At 50.0% G+C, this 17,144-nt stretch overlaps 1 pseudogene; it reads left to right on the forward strand.

Annotated features, from left to right (window-relative positions):
* The first annotated feature begins 6,189 nt into the window (after positions 1 to 6,189).
* On the forward strand, positions 6,190 to 13,928 carry LOC148377812 (janus kinase and microtubule-interacting protein 3-like; annotated as a pseudogene).
* Positions 13,929 to 17,144: the final 3,216 nt, after the last annotated feature.

The raw sequence follows: 17,144 nt of genomic DNA on the forward strand, positions 1-17,144 counted from the left end.
AACGACACCATGCCGCACTGAAAGACACCATGCCGCACTGAACGACACCATGCCGCACTGAAAGACACCATCCCGCACTGAACACCATGCCGCACTGAACAACACCATCCTGCACTGAACAACACCATCCCGCACTGAACAACACCATGCCGCACTGAACAACATTATGCCGCACTGAACATTATGCCGCACTGAACAACACCATGCCGCACTGAACAACACCATGCCGCACTGAACAACATTATGCCGCACTCAACAACACCATGCCGCACTGAACAACACCATGCCGCACTGAACAACACCATGCCGCACTGAACAACATTATGCCGCACTGAACAACACCATGCCGCACTGAACAACACCATCCTGCACTGAACAACACCATTCCGCATTGAACACCATGCCGCACTGAACAACACCATCCCGCACTGAACAACACCATCCCGCACTGAACAACACCATGCCGCACTGAACAACATTATGCCGCACTGAACAACATTATGCCGCACTGAACAACACCATGCCGCACTGAACAACACCATGCCGCACTGAACAACACCATGCCGCACTGAACAACATTATAACGCACTGAACAACACCATCCCGCACTGAACAACACCATGCCGCACTAAACAACATTATGCCGCACTGAACAACATTATGCCGAAATGAACAACACCATGCCGCACTGAACAACACCATGCCGCACTGAACAACACCATCCTGCACTGAACAAAGCCATCCCGCACTGAACAACACCATGCCGCACTGAACAACACCATGCCGCACTGAACAACACCATGCCGCAATGAACAACACCATCCCGCACTGAACAACATTATGCCGCACTGAACAACATTATGCCGCACTGAACAACATTATGCCGCACTGAACAACACCATGCCGCACTGAACAACACCATCCTGCACTGAACAACACCATCCCGCACTGAACAACACCATGCCGCACTGAACAACATTATGGCGCACTGAACAACATTATGCCGCACTGAACAACACCATGCCGCACTGAACAACACCATGCCGCACTGAACAACACCATGCCGCAATGAACAACACCATCCCGCACTGAACAACACCATGCCGCACTGAGCAACACCATGCCGCACTGAACAACACCATCCTGCACTGAACAACACGATCCCGCACTGAACAACACCATGCCGCACTGAACAACACCATCCTGCACTGAACAACACCATTCCGCATTGAACACCATGCCGCACTGAACAACACCATCCCGCACTGAACAACACCATTCCGCACTGAACAACACCATGCCGCACTGAACAACATTACGCCGCACTGAACAACACCATGCCGCACTGAACAACACCATGCCGCACTGAACAACACCATGCTGCACTGAACAACATTATGCTGCACTGAACAACACGATCCTGCATTGAACAACACCATGCCGCACTGAACAACACCATCCTGCACTGAACAACACCATCCTGCACTGAACAACACCACCCCGCACTGAACAACACGATCCCGCATTGAACACCATCCCGCACTGAACAACACCATGCCGCACTGAACAACATTATGCTGCACTGAACAACACGATCCTGCATTGAACAACACCATGCCGCACTGAACAACACCATCCTGCACTGAACAACACCATCCTGCACTGAACAACACCACCCCGCACTGAACAACACGATCCCGCATTGAACACCATCCCGCACTGAACAACACCATGCCGCACTGAACAACACCATTCCGCACTGAACAACACCATGCCGCACTGAACAACACCATGCCGCACTGAACAACACCATGCCGCACTGAACAACACCATGCCGCACTGAACAACATTATGCCGCACTGAACAACACCATGCCGCACTGAACAACACCATGCCGCACTGAACAACACCATGCCGCATTGAACAACACCATGCCGCACTGAACAACACCATCCTGCACTGAACAACACCATCCCGCACTAAACAACACCATGCCGCACTGAACAACATTATGGCGCACTGGACAACATTATGCCGCACTGAACAACACCATGCCGCACTGAACAACACCATGCCGCACTGAACAACACCATGCCGCACTGAACAACACCATGCCGCACTGAACAACATTATGCCGCACTGAACAACACCATGCCGCACTGAACAACACCATGCCGCACTGAACAACACGATCCCGCATTGAACAACACCATCCTGCACTGAACAACACCATCCTGCACTGAACAACACCATGCCGCACTGAACAACACCATTCCGCACTGAACAACACCATGCCGCACTGAACGACACCATCCTGCACTGAACAACACCATCCCGCACTGAACAACACCATGCCGCATTAAACAACACCATGCCGCACTGAACAACACCATCCTGCACTGAACAACACCATGCCGCACTGAACAACACCATGCCGCACTGAACAACACCATGCCGCACTGAACAACATTATGCCGCACTGAACAACATTATGCCGCACTAAACAACATTATGTCGCACTGAACAACACCATGCCGCACTGAACAACACCATGCCGCACTGAACAACACGATCCCGCATTGAACAACACCATCCCGCATTGAACAACACCATCCCGCAGTGAACAACACCATGCCGCATTGAACAACACCATGCTGCACTGAACAACATTATGCTGCACTGAACAACACGATCCTGCATTGAACAACACCATGCCGCACTGAACAACACCATCCTCCACTGAACAACACCATGCCGCACTGAACAACACCATGCCGCACTGAACAACATTATGCCGCACTGAAAAACACCATGCCGCACTGAACAACACCATCCCGCACTGAACAACACCATGCCGCATTGAACAACACCATGCCGCACTGAACAACACCATGCTGCACTGAACAACATTATGCTGCACTGAACAACACGATCCTGCATTGAACAACACCATGCCGCACTGAACAACACCATCCTGCACTGAACAACACCATCCTGCACTGAACAACACCACCCCGCACTGAACAACACGATCCCGCATTGAACAACACCATCCCGCACTGAACAACACCATGCCGCACTGAACAACACCATTCCGCACTGAACAACACCATGCCGCACTGAACAACACCATGCCGCACTGAACAACACCATGCCGCACTGAACAACACCATGCCGCACTGAACAACATTATGCCGCACTGAACAACACCATGCCGCACTGAACAACACCATCCCGCACTGAACAACACCATGCCGCATTGAACAACACCATGCCGCACTGAACAACACCATCCTGCACTGAACAACACCATCCCGCACTGAACAACACCATGCCGCACTGAACAACATTATGGCGCACTGGACAACATTATGCCGCACTGAACAACACCATGCCGCACTGAACAACACCATGCCGCACTGAACAACACCATGCCGCACTGAACAACACCATGCCGCACTGAACAACATTATGCCGCACTGAACAACACCATGCCGCACTGAACAACACCATGCCGCACTGAACAACACGATCCCGCATTGAACAACACCATCCTGCACTGAACAACACCATGCCGCACTGAACAACACCATGCCGCACTGAACAACACCATTCCGCACTGAACAACACCATGCCGCACTGAACAACACCATCCTGCACTGAACAACACCATCCCGCACTGAACAACACCATGCCGCATTGAACAACACCATGCCGCACTGAACAACACCATCCTGCACTGAACAACACCATGCCGCACTGAACAACACCATGCCGCACTGAACAACACCATGCCGCACTGAACAACATTATGCCGCACTGAACAACATTATGCCGCACTGAACAACATTATGTCGCACTGAACAACACCATGCCGCACTGAACAACACCATGCTGCACTGAACAACATTATGCCGCACTGAACAACACGATCCCGCATTGAACAACACCATCCCGCAGTGAACAACACCATGCCGCATTGAACAACACCATGCCGCACTGAACAACACCATGCTGCACTGAACAACATTATGCTGCACTGAACAACACGATCCTGCATTGAACAACACCATGCCGCACTGAACAACACCATCCTGCACTGAACAACACCTTTCCACACTGAACAACACCATGCCGCACTGAACAACATTATGCCGCACTGAACAACACCATGCCGCACTGAACAACACCATGCCGCACTGAACAACACCATGCCGCACTGAACAACACCATGCCGCAATGAACAACACCATCCCGCACTGAACAACACCATGCCGCATTGAACAACACCATGCCGCACTGAACAACACCATCCCGCACTGAACAACACCACCCCGCACTGAACAACACGATCCCGCATTGAACAACACCATCCCGGACTGAACAACACCATGCCGCACTGAACAACACCATTCCGCACTGAACAACACCATGCCGCACTGAACAACACCATGCCGCACTGAACAACACCATGCCGCACTGAACAACACCATGCCGCACTGAACAACATTATGCCGCACTGAACAACACCATGCCGCACTGAACAACACCATCCCGCACTGAACAACACCATGCCGCATTGAACAACACCATGCCGCACTGAACAACACCATCCTGCACTGAACAACACCATCCCGCACTGAACAACACCATGCCGCACTGAACAACATTATGCCGCACTGAACAACACCATGCCGCACTGAACAACACCATGCCGCACTGAACAACACCATGCCGCACTGAACAACACTATGCCGCACTGAACAACATTATGCCGCACTGAACAACACCATGCCGCACTGAACAACACCATGCCGCACTGAACAACACCATGCCGCACTGAACAACACGACGTCGCACTGAACAACACGACGCCGCACAGAACAACACGACGCCGCACAGAATAACACAATACCGCACAGAACAACACAATACCGCACAAACAGTTTTAGATAATATTACGTCGCAGTCATGTGACGCGGACATGACGTCAATAGGCGGAACTCACGGCAAAATTATAATCCGTGGGCGTGGCTTGCAACAGGAAGTAGGAAAGCGGCAGTTCTGGCAAACAAGACACAGCTGTTAGTAACACGATGACTAACAAGGCAAATATTTTTGTTTTCAGCTTGCAACTTGACCGTCTAGAGCGTACAAGGTAATTACAACTGTTTTTTTTTAGCCCTGAAAAGCGAGGGAGTGTGGCGTTTGGGAGGAATGTCGAACTCGGCGTCTGCTTCCAGCCACAGACGCCAAATTTCGACGATTATTTCGACTGGTCAACGGTTGTAAATTATTGCGTTGACTAAAAACTTTATTTAACTCTACTTTTAACTTTGCCGTTTCAGATATGCGGGTATTACACCGCGGAAATGACGTCAATAGGCTGAACTCTCGCCAAAATTCAAATCTGTGGGCGCAATGGCCTTGAGCGAGACACCGGATACAAACACGACGATTATCAACAGAAATATCTTTATTTTCCGCTTGCAAGTGGACCGTCTAGAGCGTACACGGTAAGTACAACTCATTGTGTTTAAAAAGATTTACGTTTGTGTAGTTTGCGTTGCGTTGTATCTGTGAATGTTGGTTGAGGCTAAATGTTAATGTTTAATTTCATTCCTTTAGGTTCCACGGTGTTTGTTGGCTGTATGTTTTCCACTGCAAGAAGAGGCTCGTATCATTGACCAGCAGGAGCTACAATGGTGAGTACCCCTTTCGTCTTCCATTTATGTTAAACACTTCCTATTTCATGTCTAACAGTACTCGATTTAACAAATAACCATAAATAAATACAGTGTGGGCAGTCACGTTAACATATGTGATTATCCTGCCTAATATGTTTATCACAAATATGTCACTAATCACTAATATGTTTATTTGTTTATCACAACACCTTTGGACCTTCAGCAATCGATTATTTACCTTCATCTACATAGAGACAGAACGATGGTGTCTTAAACATCTCATTCATTTCACCAAATAACTTCACGCAGGTGGATAACGGCCGTCTCGGTCACGCTATGTTGCGTGATGCAGTTTTGAAGAACCAAATGCATTTATTCAATGAATAAGTCAAGCTAGTTCTATGTTTATGATGTTGTAAGTTACGGTACCGATTGAAGTTGAGTTCGAAGCCAGTGGAAAACAGCGCTGCGTTTGTGCTCTCCAGGTACAAATGTTGTGATCTCTGACTGACGACCGGGCGAGACTCGAGTAAGAGATGTCCAAACGAGCTCCGGCAGGGCGGGCCAAGGCGGAGCGAACGGACGCCCTTCAGGCCGCCAATGACGAGCTGAGAACCAAACTGATGGACGTCCAGTTAGAACTTCAGCAGGAGAAGAACAAGGTGAAAACCTCAACAGACAGACACTGCCTGCCTGCCTCCCTGCCTGCCTCCCTGCCTGCCTCCCTCCCTCCCAGTTTTCCCGATGTAGATTAGACATGCGTGTGCCATGACTGTGTCAGCCTACATCAACAAATGCACCGAGGACGTCAGCACCACTAAGAATATCATCACCCGGAGCAACCAACGACCCTGGATGACTGAGGAGGTACGTCAAACGCTACGAGCGCGGAACTCTGCCTTCAAGTCTGGCGACAAGGAGACACTGAGGACAGCGAGAGCCAACTTGAACCGTGCCATCAGGATAGCGAAGCGAGACCGCAGTCGAAAATTTCAGGATCGTTTCCACGACGTCAAAAACATCAGGAGTATGTGGCAAGGCATACGGGCGATTACAGACTACAACTCACCCTCCCCCCCCCCCGGTGGGTGTAGTTGATGCTGACTTTCTAAATGGTCTAAATAACTTCTTTGGGAGGTTCGAGGCACTAAACGGCACTCCAGCAGTTAAAACTGTCCCCCATCAGGAAGAGGAGGTACTCTGCCTTGACTCCGCCGATGTGTTGAAGACCCTGAGGAGAGTCAACCCCTGTAAGGCCCCTGGCCCCGACAACATTCCTGGGCGTGTGTTCAGGGAATGTGCAAGTCATCTGGCTGGGGTCATCACAGACATTTTTAACACCTCGCTGGGCCAAGCCACAGTGCCGGCGTGCTTTAAGACTGCCTCCATCATTCCGGTGCCGAAGAAACCTCAAATCACCTCATTTAATGATTACCGGCCTGTTGCACTGACTCCGGTTATGATGAAGTGCTTCGAAAGGCTGCTTAAAGGTCACATCGTTTCCAGACTCCCCCTATTATTTGACCCGTTCCAGTTTGCCGACCGGCAAAACCGCTCCACTCAGGACGCCATCTCCTCCGTTCTTCACCTGAGCCTGGCTCACCTGGAGGAGAAGAACACCCATGTGCGGAGGCTGTTCCTGGACTTCAGCTCAGCGTTTAACACCATCATCCCACAGCATCTGGTAGGAAAATTGGAACACCTGGGCTTCAACACCCCCATTCGCAACTGGCTGCTAGAGTTCCTCACCAACAGACCTCAGTCAGTCCGGGTCGGACAGAACACCTCTGATGTCATCACCCTCAGCACAGGCTCCCTTCAGGGCTGCGTCCTGAGCCCCCTGCTGTGCACCCTGATGACACACGACTGCGTCCTCAGGTTCACCACCAATCACATCGTGAAGTCAGCAGACGACACAACGGTGGTGGGGCTCATCAGAGACAACAACGACCTGGACTACAGAGAGGAGGTGGAGCAGCTGGTGGGCTGGTGCAGAGAAAACAGCCTGATCCTGAATGAGGAGAAGATGAAGGAGATCATCGTCGACTTCAGGAAAAAACAGCCTCACCACGCTCCACTGATCATCAACAGCTCAGCTGTGGAGGTGGTCAGCACCACCAAATTCCTGGGGGTCCACATCACAGAAGACCTCACCTGGACTATGAACACTACGGCACTGGTCAAGAGGGCACAGAAGCGCTTGTACTTCCTGCGGAGGATGAGGAGAGCCCACCTGCCCCCACCCATCATGAGGACGTTCTACAGGAGCACCATAGAGAGCATTCTGACAAGCTGTCTCTCTGTGTGGTGTGGAGGCTGCACCGCCTCCGATTGGAAGAACGTGAGGAGAGTGGTGAGGACAGCAGAGAGGATCATAGGGGCTCCTCTTCCCTCCATTCAGGACATTTCATCTCAGCGCTGCATGTCCCGTGCCCGTAACATCATCAATGACCCATCACACCCCCACCATGGACTGTTCTCCCTGCTGCCCTCTGGGAAGAGGTTTGCAGCATCCGCTGCAGGTCCACCAGGTTCTGCAACAGCTTTTTCCCTGCTGTCATCAGACTGTTGAACACTAGAACTGTTGAGCTCTAAACTGAACTCTGCATCACACATTCACAGAACTGTACTTTATGACACTACGGACCTCTATCTTGCACTATCTCGCACTACCAACTTTACTGAACTTGTATAAACCCTTTAAATAGAAGTTTAATACATGGTTTAGCATTCCTCTGCACACTCTTGAATACTGTTTTGCCTACTTGCACTATTGCATAATTATCACTGCTGCACTTTATACTTATTTTTAATATATATATATATATATATATAGTATATATGTATATATATATATTTTCATAGGGTATGTTACTTCTATTCAACTGCAATATCACTACTTTGTTGTAAGACGTATGCAACGGAATTTCGTTTTGTATGCACCATGTGCAGACAAGATGACAATAAAGTTTGTCTAAGTCTAAGTCTAAGTCATGTCAGGTCAGCTGTCTGGAGAGAGAGAGAAGTCAGGACCTGCGGGCGGAGCACCACCGTGCCACCGCCGCCATGACGGAACTCAAAAGCAAACTCCATGAGGAGAAGCAGAAAGAGTTAGCCATTACCAGGGAGACATTACTGCGGCAGCATGAAATGGAGCTGATGAGAGTGATCAAAATCAAAGATGGAGAGATCCAGCGACTGAATGCCTTGGTCCTCAGCCTGAGGGACGGCTCCATGGACAAGGTGATCCGCTCTATCCGTGTCTGACTATCCGCACGCCACGTCGGGCTTCGATGCGGCCGCTACCGTATTGTGTAGCTTGTCCCCAGTAAGCGTCGCGGCGCTCCGTTGCGGTCTCAACGGCCCGGTGTGGCGCAATGTCTGCTCAGGTGAGGAGGGGGGGCGCTTTGCTGGCGGAGGTGGAGGAGACGCGGCGGTGTCGGGAGACCGAGCGGTGTCGCCTCCACCAGGAGCGCGGAAGAAGCCCTGGCAGCGGCCCAGCAGGCCTGGCAGTCCCGAGCGGCCGAGCTCCGATCGGCTCATCACCAGCATCGGGAGGAGCTGAGCCGAACCAAGAGAGACTGCGAGAGGGAGATCCGCCGACTGGTAGGACTGATCAGATGCGCGGTGCGTGGCTATGTTCCCAATTTCGTTGTATACCTGCAGTGCAATGACACCTAAGGCATTCTATTCTATTCTATTTCACAAGAAGAAAATGTCCGGTTGCTCGCTTCGCTTTTGTCACAGCAAAGGTGTTCTAGTCGATTCCAGAAAAAAATTGGCCGGTTGCTCTCTTTGTTTTTGTCACAATTCTGGCAAATGAGTTTGCCCGCCTGCCTGAGCGCTCCCCGTTTGTACATCCAGACGGATGAGATCAAGCTGAAAGACAGAGCGGTTAGTGTTTTGGATGAAGCCCTGGGGCCGGCCACGTCCACCGCCTTCAGCTGCAGACTCAGGCTGCCGAGCAGCAGATCGCTGCCCTGAGGGATTCCCAAAGGGCGGGCCTAAACTACCCTGGAAGTGGGGTCAACGCCGCTACTAGCAATCCTCTTCATTGCGTAAGCCACCTCATCACACACTTGCAGTACGCATGACTTAGTTCGTTGCTGGAGGAAGGTAGCACAAAAACAGTTTTGAACTTTGAACGAGTGCTTGTGTGTGTGTGTTGCGGGGCGTTTTCAGTCTCAGGAGGATCGGGACACGCGACGGTTTCATCTGAAAATCGCTGAGCTCAGCGCAGTCATCAGGAAACTGGAGGATCGAAACGCCCTGCTTTCTGAAGAGCGCAATGAACTGGTAATTTATTGACGGCACGCTTGAAGGTTTGCGCTACGTTTGATGCGCGCCATCCAGCGAGGCACCCATTGCGCTTGCTTATTAGTTGAGCGGCGCGGCGAGTCGGTTGCCTGGTAGATGTCTTTTATTGGGAGCCAAAGCCACGATTCCGTTCAAACCGATGCAAAAGGAATGGATACGTTCTGGCCCGCGTGTTGTGCGTCTTTCACATCCCGCACTTCATGCTTGCAGCTAAAGCGACTGAGAGAAACAGAAAGCCAGTTTCTGCCACTCCTGTACAAAAACAAACGCCTGAGCAGGAAGAATGAAGAACTCTCGCTGGTGCTGTGTCGCCTTGAAAACAAAGTGCGCTTTGTCACCCAGGAGAACGAGGAGATGGCAAGCTTGGTAAGTCGACGCGGACAACGGCGGCGTGCCAACAGAGTCCACTGCATTTGTGTTCCACAGAGAAGGCCTAGTTCGCTCAATGACCTGGACCGCGGTTGCGGCCAGCAGGACGGTGAAATGGAGTTCCTTCAAGTTGTGGAGCAGCGGCACATCATCGACGACTTGTCCAAGGTCTTCAGGCAGGCGACTCGGTGCACGTACGGCAGCGCCGCGCTCGCTCGCTGTCGCCAGGAAACCTTTTCCGTCCAAAGCTTGGCCGGCGGCCGCCATCCAAAAAATTGGCCCCTTAAATTCCGACCTTTCAAGCAGGAGCATTGTGCGCACGCGTTTGAACACGCTTTAGACTTGTTTTGCCGTTTTCAGCAGCTCAAAGCTCCCGTTTTGTCAGCGCCTTTGCCACTCGCTGTGCGCTGAAAACGACGGACTTGCCCGGCTGCTCAGCCCGTCAACCATGAGCCGCGAGCGCGGCGTCATTGTCCGTAGGCAGCTAGTGGCAAAATGCACCCTGTTAGAGTTGCGCTCGCTCCAACTTATTTTGCAAGAACCACACGGGAGACAAGTAAGTTCTTTTGGACACCTGCAGGTGGAGAGTCCATCCGTTGTACGAATGAAGTCTGACTCTCGGCTCCTGCACGAGCATTTTAATTAAGAGAAACAGGGTGGGTGTAAGAGTGGATTGAATAGAGGAAGCCCTTGACCTCTAGTCAAAACATAGCAAGGGGTGTTTTACGACTTTGTGTAGGAAGGGATAAGCGATAGGGATAAATAAGGGATAAATAATATTATTTATTACAGGTCGCAGTCAAAGTCAAAGCAACACAATGATACGATAAAGATAATCTGGAAAACCCTGACACACCCTGTAGTTGTCACTTTTGGAAAAGACGAGCGTCCCTCCAATCATCGCCGGTGACGTGTTTTTCAGGCTCTGGAGACAGGAGCTCATGTCAGAAATGTCATTGTGAGTCGCGTTTGTTTCTGCGCCGGAGCCGTTCGTTCCCTTTGCATCCGAAGAATCTCAAAGGCGGATTATTTGTGTCGACAGGAGAGAGATTTGCTGCTACGATACCGACGTCGAGAATCTCTGAGGAGGAACAAAGCGTGAGGTCCTGCAAGGTGAGTCTGTTTGTTTGCGGCTGCTTGGTGTTGCGCAAGATGAAATGGCCTTTTTCTCGCTATCGTTCCTCTCGTCGATTCATCGTGAGGTGTCGCTTCAGTTTGTTCAGAGAGATGTTTGCTTCCGCGCCCGCAGGTCATCGAAACATTTTACGGCTACGACGAAGACGTGTTGGTGGACTCGGACGGATCGTCCTTGTCTTTTCACACCGACAGAACCCCCGACACGGAACCCGAAGAGGTAGCCCGCCATTTCTGCCAGCGTATTGGCACCAAACATTCCTCTTCAGCCTGGAATCGGACTCGTCTTTGCGTCGCGGGTGCTTTGTCGCCGGTCTGACTGATTCTGGTACTCGTGCTGTGTTGCATTGGTGTGTGCATGAAGAGGCGGAGCTTCGCTACCGCCAGCTGACGCAAGAATATCAAGCGCTGCAACGAGCCTACGCTCTGCTAGCCCAGACCAGCGAAAGGGGACTACGACGCCGAGAAGGAGATCAAGGTGGCGCCCCTTCCCGCAACCCCCGGCCGGGTCGCAGCCTCCCCGTTCTCACCCAGCCTCGGGTGTTCTCTGGTCTGAAAGGAGGAGGAGGAGCCTCCCTCCTCCTCCTTTCAGACCAGAGAAAAGCTGATGGTAGAAATGGGTCACTATCAAAGCAGAGTAGCAGATCTGGAGTCAGCGCTGAAGCAACAAGGACAGGTAAGCTCATCAATGAGCACACCTTTTTCTCAGACAAAATAGCTACATTCTTCAGTCACTCATCCGTCTGGCATTACTGGACCAACCCCCCCCCCCCCCCCCCGAACGTGGCTGGGAAAATGCGGAGAAAAGCAAATGTCATTTTCCAGTCAACCAAAGAATTTGTGGATGAAAATGACACAACATTCCAAAGCTGTCCACGCGTTTGTCTCTTCTAGAATGTCAAGTGGGTGGAGGAGAAGCAGCTGCTGCGTCAGAGCAATCAGCAGTTGGCCGAAAAGGTGACGGAAAGAAAGGCGCTGGGCGGAGTCGCTTGGCGTCACACCTGTCGGGAAGCCCCGCAGATGAGGTCTGACTGTCTTTTCAGGTCAGGCGGATGGAGGCGGAAGAAGCGCGTCTGAAAGAGCACATCCAGGATATCCGAGACCAAAACGAACTGCTTGAGTTCCGCATCCTGGAGCTGGAGGTGGGAAGACTCGCACAAGCGTGTTGAGGCCAGAGATGTGACGGACGGACGGACGGACGGACGGACGGATGCATGCCTCTGCCTTTCAGGAGAGGGAGTGGCGCTCCCCCGTCTTGAAGTTTCTGCAAGTCCGTTTCCCAGACGGCCTCAGCCCTTTGCAGATCTACTGCGAGGCCGAGGGCGTGAGCGTACGTAAGGCGTCCCTCGCAACCCTAACCTTAACCCGAGGTCCCAGAACACCTTACATTGCTCCTTGCGCCTTTCCCCCGGACATCGTCATCAGTGATCTGATGAAGAAGCTGGACATCCTGGGCTATAACGCCGTAAGTGTATGTCGAACTCCTTATGTTCGCACTCCACGAGACTCGGCGGCTCAAATGTGACTTTTGGAAGGCTTTGCGCTGAAAGAAGCTTGTTGACGCTGTGCCTTTGGGCTCTTGCAGAATCTCACCAACGAGGAGCAGGTGGTCGTGATTCACGCCAGGACCCTTCTCACCCTAGCCGAGAAGGTAACGCGCACGTCCACGCACGCTCTCGCATTCTGCTTATGTGACAGCAGCCTTTCCTCAGTGGTTAGAATACATCAAAGTGACCAAGTCAGCACTTCAACAGAAGATGTTGGACATTGAAAGTGAGAAGGTAGACAGACACGCGACATCAGCCAAGGGGAACTCCGGCAATGTGCCCCAACAATTCTGACCTTGAGCTGTGCTAGGATATGTTCTGCAAGCAGAAGGGCTACCTGGATGAAGAGTTGGACTTCAGGAAGTGTTCCATGGACCAGGCTCATAAGGTAAGCCGCCCTCAAATCTCCCGCCGGACCACTGATGGACGAGGATTGCGGCCCAGAGGATCCTGGAGCTGGAGGCCATGTTGTACGAGGCGCTACCGCAGCGGGACTGCCCCGCCACGGACGGCGAAAAAGCCAGCCACGCTGGCGTGAATGACGTGCTGACGGCGGATCAGAGAGAAGAGCTTAGGAGCGCCGTGGACCAATGGAAGCGAGCCCTGATGTGCGAGTTGAGGGAGCGCGACGCTTGCATCCTCCAAGAGAGAATGGATCTGCTGCACAGCGCGCAACAGGTAAGGGCCCAAAGCCAGCCCGGCACTTACTTGCACGCTTACTGGCTTTTGAATGCCACTTTCCATTTGTCCGTCCTAGAGGAACAAAGAGCTGAAAGAATTCATCGAAGCTCAGAAGAGACAAATCAAACAATTGGAGGAGAAGTTTCTGTTTCTCTTTCTATTCTTCTCCTTGGCCTTCATTCTGTGGCCCTAACACCAGCTGGTGAGTGAGCTCCAGCGGCACCGCACTCGACACCTCCGATACACTGCCAGCCGGTCTCAGACGTTGGCAGACGCTCCGATGCCAACGTATACCCCCCGCCACGGTGACAGAGGCACCGCGTCACACCGGCGCTCATCCAATCAGAAGGCAGGAAAAGCAAATTCACATGCAGGGCACTTTTGAACCAGAAGAGAGCGCCACAAAAAACGGTTGTTGCCCCAAACGCGCACTAAAAAGGGTCAGAATAACAAGAGTCCCACTGGCCAGCCGGGGCCACCCGTCCAGCTGTTTCTTCAGGGGGGAAAAAAATTGGAGTCACCGGTGAGTACATTTTGCATTTAGCTCTGCTTTTCTGCTTCTGTCTTCAAGTGTGTGGCATCCTGCGATCAAAGAGTCAGCCAACCCCAAAGCGGTTGACCTCAACGTCCCACCACCATGCCTACCAGAGCAGGTGACGTGATGCTTTGGACATCCTTCCGTCTCAGATGCCCAAAAGTACTCTTTGCCACATCTGCGGCAATACGGTGTCTTTTCAAAGGTGCAAATAAATCCAGCGTGGGCGGAACACGCACGTCTTCGGTTTTTCCCGCTTTGTTTGTGTGACAGCTGTTGTGAAAATTTTATACAAATAAAGTTGTATAGTACAGGTTTGGCCAAGCCGCAACTCCCGAACCGCATGCGGCTCTTTTATGTTCATATCAACATTTGTGTGTGTGTGTGTGTGTGTGTGTGGGGGGGGGGGGTTGTGCGTGTTGGCTTCACTTGAGTTCAATTTGGTATTTTGGTCAAAAGCGCATGTGGTGAAATTCCACAAAGTAGGATGGGCAAACACATTTCTTTAAACTATGAGTGTCAATTGGGCTCTCGAAATGGCAGGGAAAAGATGCACAGCAAAACAAAAATACGTAGATGAACACAGGACGTTTTAATCAGAGTGGGAAAGTTTCTATTTTTTGTTGAACGTGATGGCAAACCATTCTGCCTGATATGTCAGACCTCAGCGCATTTCAAAGATTCAAATCTTCAGCGCCATGCACTTCAGCTCACTCCATGCTAACATTGATCAGGCGTCGAACCCGCATCATCATGCTTAAGAGGTGGCCATGCTAACCAGTGCGCCATTATGTCAACGCATAATAACTAAGTCTACTGGTCAAAACAGCGGTTACTATATGACGTCGCTACGTCGTGGTCACGTGACGCAGACAAGACGTCAATGGACGTGGGCAGAGTTAACTTGTTTAAAAGGGAGTAGGCAGAAGAAATATTTAATTTATTTAAATCTATTTTGAGTGCACACCATTATGCCAATGCATAACAACTGTAAATCTACTAAACAAAACAGCGGTTGCTATATGACATCTGCCACGTCGTGGTCACGTGACATACGTGACGTCGATGGGCGTAACTTTCGCCGGAATTCAAATCCGCGGGGAGAGTTAACTTGTTTAAAAGAGAGTGGGCAGAAGAATTATTTAATTTATTTAAATCTATTTGGTGTGTGCGCCATTATGTCAATGCATAACAACTGTAAGTCTACTAAACAAAACAGCGGTTGCTATTTGACGTCTGCCACGTCGTGGTCACGTGACGCGGACGTGACGTCGACGCCTACTTTACATCCCACCGATCACAGGACTCCTCGGCTGCATAACCGTGCCCCCTTCCCAACCAATCGGATTTGCTATACGCGAAAACGACGCCAATGGAAAGAGCTTCCGCCCAAATTTAAATCCGTGGGCGTGGCTCGCAGCAGGAAGTAGGAAAATGGCGGCGATGTTGACAAAGACACAGCGGATGGTAACATACGACTAACAAGAGAAATATTTTTATTTTCTGCTTGCAACTGGACCGTCCAGAGCGTACACGGTAAGTACAACTCATCGTTTTTAAAAAGAAGTACTTTTGTTGCCCTGAAAAGCGAGTGACGTGGCGTTTGTGGGGGACGTCGAATTTCGACGATTCTTTCTGGTCAACGGTTGTAAATGATTGTGTTGATTAAAAAAGAAAACTTGATGTAACTCTACTTTTAACTGCCGTTTCAGATAGATTTGGAATTGCATCACATCCAATTTTGCCTAGAGCGTACACGGTAAGTAACACTCGTTGTGTTTAAGGAGATTTACGTTTGTAATAGCAGAAGTGTAGCCGCGTTGCGTTGTACGTGTGAATGTTGGTCCGGGCGAAATGTTAATGTTTAATTTCATTCCTTTAGGTTCCACGGTGTTTGTTGGCTGCAAGTTTTCCACTGCAAGAAGAGGCTCATATCATTGACCAGGAGCGAGCTACAATGGTGAGTAGCCATAACATTTATGTTAAACACTTCCTATTTCATGTCTAACAGTACTTGATTTAACAAATAACCATAAATAAATACAGTGTGGGCACTGAAGTTAACATATGTGATTATACTGCCTAATCTGTCACCGAGTAGATTGTTGCAAAGTAATATAAGATCCAAAGTTGTAATTCAGAATAGTTTTCAAAAGAAGGCCATTAGAATTATATACAAGTCTGATTACCCCGAACAAGCTATTAATTAAATCACAAATTCTTCAATTCAAAGATTTGGTAGATTATCAGACAAATAATGTCTAACAGTAATTGATTTAACACATCACGATAAGTAGATTGAGTGTGGGCACTCTCAAGTTAACATATGTGATTATACTGCCTAATCTGTTACAGAGTATGTTGTTGCCAAGTAATGTAGAATAGATCCAAAGTAGTAATCCAGAATAGTTTTGAAGAGGCCATTAGAATGATAAACAAATCTGATTACCTTGAACATAATAACAAGCTAAGTGTTTAATATGTCCTATGAAGTCAAAATTGGGCACCATCATGTGGTGAAATTTGGAATTGCATCACATCCAATTTTGCCTGGGAACAAACAGATTACATAAATCTTAGTTTTGAATAAGCCACTCCTTCTCAAACAAGTAAACTCTGCCCATTTTGCGCAGTAGATGTTCTGTTAATATCTAGTATTTATACAAAGTCATAATTTAAATTGCTTTCAACCTTCATTCATCGGTTCAACCAACATTACTCGCTCTTCTTACCAACTTGTATTGATTTAACTAAGCGTTTAATACTTCCTATCAGGTCTCAAATCGAGATTTGGCAAAATACAATTTCAGCAAATCCAATTTTGCCAGGGAACAAAAATAGATTAAATAAACTAAATAAGTCCTCTTCCCATTA

The sequence above is a fragment of the Syngnathus floridae genome, unplaced genomic scaffold (assembly GCF_059516105.1).
Source record: "Syngnathus floridae isolate MCC-2025c unplaced genomic scaffold, RoL_Sflo_1.0 HiC_scaffold_84, whole genome shotgun sequence".
In the NCBI taxonomy this organism is placed as follows: domain Eukaryota; kingdom Metazoa; phylum Chordata; class Actinopteri; order Syngnathiformes; family Syngnathidae; genus Syngnathus; species Syngnathus floridae.